The 5000-nt window shown below is 39.5% G+C and overlaps 1 protein-coding gene across 3 annotated transcripts in view; it reads left to right on the top strand.

The window, feature by feature from the left end:
• LOC136825057 (ADAMTS-like protein 4) overlaps positions 1–5000 on the top strand; it is a 112687-nt gene that overhangs the window by 69170 nt on the left and 38517 nt on the right. The window lies entirely within an intron of this gene.

Here is a 5000-nt window from a genome sequence, read left to right as displayed (position 1 = left end):
GCAAAAAAAGGATTTATGTTTTATGTACTTATATATATATATGTGTGTGTGTATATATATATACTGTATATATACTGTGTACTGTATATATATACTGTCTATATACACATATATTTATATGTATATGTATACATGTACACATACACTCAGGTAGACTTCTTGGGAGTAAGGAGAAGATATAAGATATTTGTGTTTTATTTCATTTGATATCTGTACGGACAGTCGAATGTTGTTTCTTCCCCTTGTGGTGATAATTTATCTCCAAGACTAAAGTTACAGTGGTTTGTTGGTTTCGATTAAGCTGGATTATGCAAGCACGAACCCTTGTTCTGAAGTATGGTAAGGAGGCTCCTACCCAACAGCGGAGGCCAAAATTGTTTGTTTTTGTTGTTGCTTATGCTGGCATGGGCTCTTGCCCCCGGAGCAGCCCTAAATTGTTGCCGTGGGAAAAGTAGTATCTTTTAAAAATTTGCGGATCTTATAAGATACGTTTAAGTCTAAAAGAACGATGCGTGGTGACGTCATGGGAATGCCACCTTTAGTTCCTCGTTGGATGGGTCAGTATAGTTCTCGGCTAGCACTCTGCTGGACCCGCGTTCGAGTCTCCGGCCGACCAATGAAGAATTAGAGGAATTTATTTCTGGTGATAGAAATTCATTTCTCGCTAAAATGTGGTTAGGATTCCACAATAAGCTGTAGGTCCTTACAGACCTTACAGTTCGTTCGGGTTGCCCCAGGTCCCTCAGTGTGAAGCACCTTTCATGTCTATCAGAGAATTGCTAACGCATCTTACGCTATATTTTGCATCTTCCAGTCTTGGATGATCTGGGATGCATCTTAGATATTTGTCGAGCTTATTCTTAAACACATCTACGCTCACTCCTGTTATGTTCCTCCCGTTGCTAGGTGACCAATTGGTTCTTAGCCATGTAAAATAAGTCTAATCCTTTGGGCCAGCCCTAGGAGAGCTGTTAATCAGCTTATTGGTGTGGTTAAACTAAGGTATACTTAACTGTGGTCTGGACATGAAGGAGTATGTATCTTCTGGCCCAAGTCACGAACCTATCCCTTCCTTGTAACTTTACCAGGGTATGACGTGGAGGGCATGGGCGTGGTCCTGGTTCCCGCTACTTTTTTGTTGGTCTTGGGTTGCTTCGATGTCCCAAGCTGATGACATATTCATGAGTGTTTCTCCCGAAGTGGGTCTTCCATCTAATTCCTGAGAACGTCGATGTAGACTCCTTTAGGTTACTTAAGACCTCTGCTGTTTGTAGTCTTTGGTGATGGGATTCCCTGTACTGTTCCTTTGCTTTCCATTTGTCTTTGAAGGGTTGGCTTTCGGTCGTAAGGGTCAGTATAGTGTTGGTAGATGGCACCTTGGTTGGAATGGGCTTGCGAATGCTTAAATAGAGCAGGTACACTCGGAAACCACAATCTCCGACCCACTTAGGTCGTGCTCCGAGTTTATGAGCGGAGTCTTTCTGGACGGCGGGTAACGCCAACTATCATGGACTGAAACACACTCGAACACCTTTTGAACTCTTCTGGATTTTGCTTTGGGTGTTTTTTTGTTTAAATGATTTTGCTGCATATAATGCAAAGCAGTCATGGTATGATTATATAGACAACACTGTGTTGAATTCTACAACCTATATAATATCGAAACGAAGAAAAAATGCCGAAATTGCTGGGTTGTAGTTAGGAAAGGTGTGGGGGGAAGGGTAGACCCTGTCCAGAAAGGCCCCGCTCATAAACTCGGAGCACGACCTAGGTGGGTCGAAGATTGCGGTTTCCGCGTGTACATACCGCAACAATTGTATATAGACTTCTAACATAATAGGTGCAGAGGCTTGACATTTCCTTTTATTATTATTATTATTATTATTATTATTATTATTATTATTATTATTATTATTATTATAGGAGATGAACCCTATTCAAATGGAACGGGCTTGTAGGCCACCTGACTTGGAATTCAAGCTTCCAAAGAATATGGTATTTATTTGAAAGAAATTACAGAGGATAATAGGAAATAAAAAAAAATAGAGTATATAGAAAACAAAGATAAATTAACAAATTAATTAATGAATATATAAAATTGTAAATAAATTATTAAAAGTACAAGGAGAATTGTTTTAGGGTAATAATATATTGCATCTTTGCTTGAACATTTGAGGTTCTAATTGCACGACATCCTTAGGGAGACCATTCCAATGTCCAACAGTGTGAGAAGTTCGACAGCGAGGCACATTCACTGCATGTTGGGACATTTAAATTTATATACCACGTTGATTAGTTTTCCAGCTTTTCTTCAGGGCCGGTGCTGTGCTCTCGCGAACTAACCAAGTTAGAGTGATGGTACATGTAAGGCTACTCAGCCATCAGAGGCATTGGGCTGTTATTCTTTAGATAACCTTAGCTTCGTCCTTGTGTGGGTTATAGTACATCATCCAGTAGTATAGGATGATATCGTTTCCGGTTGTTGTGGACCATAAGGAAATAGAAGCACATTGCAACAAAGATGAGTAAACCAGGGGCAAGGAGTGGCAAACTGCCGCAAAAGGGTCTGTCCTAGTTTCGTCGAATAGCTAACAACAGCTTGTGTAAGATAAAGATCACAAAGGATTGGGTGAGAGGAATAATTGCCTCGTTTCTGCTTAAAGGGGAAAAGATGATGGGGGTGATTGTTAAAGTGTCTAAGGCATAATGTCATATGATACAACAGGGACGGTGTAGGGGAAGAGGTGCTGGGTTTAGACAAGGATGGGGGAGTTGCAGATGAAGAGTTTATTATGAAACTAATGAGATCAATAAGAAAAACTCTATATGACACACTTGGACCTAGGAGAAACGTGGGAAAATGGTAGAGACTGATGTGGAGGGTGTTAGGGATGTATTGTTTGCTGAAAGTCCATGGAAGTTTTAATGCTAAATGCAAGAATTATGATAGAGTATTTAGATGGGGAGAATGACTAACTTGATGTAGAAGGGTGTTTTAAACTTGTGTGTGGTATATATCCAAGATTGTCTACTATTATCTCATATGAAAGGATGGGAGAAATCAGGCAATGGGGAGCAGAAGTAGATGCTACTAAGCGGGAAAAGAAAAAGAGTAATGAATGGTGCGTGGAAAGGTTGCATGACAACTGGAGATGATACATCGATAATTGATGGTAATAAAGAAAGCTTCAGAAAATTGTATAAGAATTTAAAAGTGTGTAAATTTAGCATGCCGAAAACATTGTTAAATAAATGTAACGATATGATGTGAGGTGGAAACCAGGATGATGGAGCAATAAACGTTATTATTGGTGGCAGAATAATGGAAGTGTTGATTCAAACATGTGTCTGGGAGTAAATATAATGGGCGATGGTTATGGAATGAGAAGGTATCATGAGCTCTGCAATTGGTTTGGAAGAAATAAAAGTGGAAGTTAAAGTTGGGATGGATAAAGAGATATTATTGATTCAGCTTTCCTCTGAGAAAAAGAAGAGTTGATGTTGAAGACCAATTAAGAATAAAGAATAAGATGTTAGAACAAACATTTTGTGTAATCTGTTTGGAATAGGTAGAGATGAAATGAGTAGAAATGTAGAGATACAACGAAGATGCAGTCAAAAGGATGGCGTACGAGGAAAGTTAAAGAGAATGTTGTAAAGGCTCTTGATATCAAGGAAACCCAAGACTGAGTACAGTATGACATGGGACCGGGGCACGAGTGGTAAGCGTTCTGAGTAATTATGTAACTGTAAGAACAGGCAATTGCTGTGGAAGTTCTCCGTACAGAGGGTTCATCTTTGATTCAGTCAAAAGGTGAACGTTATTTTGAACCTTGTCTCGTGTTCCATGGAGGGCCCTCGTATGGATGACGAAACATTTCTGTGTAAGGTCGTGTTTGTTTTAGTTGCAACTTCAGTTTCAGTGACCGTGTTTTCAGAATGACTTTGATGTGCACCCACCCTGATCATTCTGCCTGCCATTCATTCTGTAAACTGACTACTTCTTCATTTTCATACGAAGATAAATGTTTCATTCGATATCCTCCTTGACCGCAGAATGGTTGTCCTTTTTAAAGGCTTTGTGTTGAAAACACTAATTCAGTAACCTGTACGTCACTTCCATTTTGAGATATTCTCTCTCTCTCTCTCTCTCTCTCTCTCTCTCTCTCTCTCTCTCTCTCTCTCTCTCTCTCTCTCTCTCGTCATTTACCGCATAGCAAAAGGCAGATCTTCATTTAATAATTTCTCTCTCTCTCTCTCTCTCTCTCTCTCTCTCTCTCTCTCTCTCTCTCTCTCTCTCTCTCTCTCTCTCTCGTCATTTACCTGCAAAACCACAAGTAAGATCTTCATTTAATAATTTCTCTCTCTCTCTCTCTCTCTCTCTCTCTCTCTCTCTCTCTCTCTCTCTCTCTCTCTCTCATCTCTCTCGTGTCATTTACCTCATACCAAAAAAGTAAAATCTTCGGTTAATATTCTCTCTCTCTCTCTCTCTCTGTAATTTACCTCATACAAAAGTAAGATCTTCTTTAGTATTCTCTCTCTCTCTCTCTCTCTCTCTCTCTCTCTCTCTGTCATTTACCTCTCTACCAAAAAGTAAGATCTTCATTTATAATTCTCTCTCTCTCTCTCTCTCTCTCTCTCTCTCTCTCTCTCTCTCTAGTGTCATTTACCTCATACCAAAAGTAAGATCTTCATTTAATATTCTCTCTCTCTCTCTCTCTCTCTCTCTCTCTCTCTCTCTCTCTCTCTCTCTCTCGTGTAATTTACCTCATACCAAAAGTAAGATCTTCATTTAGTATTCTCTCTCTCTCTCTCTCTCTCTCTCTCTCTCTCTCTCTCTCTCTCTCTCTCTCTCTAGTGTCATTTACCTCATACCAAAAAAAGTAAGATCTTCATTTAATATTCTCTCTCTATTTCTTTCTCTCTCTCTCTCATCTCTCTCTCTCATTTCAAACCACAAGTAAGATCTTCATGTAATAATTTTCTCTCTCTCTCTCTCT

The sequence above is a fragment of the Macrobrachium rosenbergii genome, chromosome 3 (genome assembly GCF_040412425.1).
Source record: "Macrobrachium rosenbergii isolate ZJJX-2024 chromosome 3, ASM4041242v1, whole genome shotgun sequence".
NCBI lineage: Eukaryota > Metazoa > Arthropoda > Malacostraca > Decapoda > Palaemonidae > Macrobrachium > Macrobrachium rosenbergii.
The sequence above is the reverse complement of the archived record's forward strand: the minus strand, read 5'-3'. Positions and strand labels throughout refer to the sequence as shown.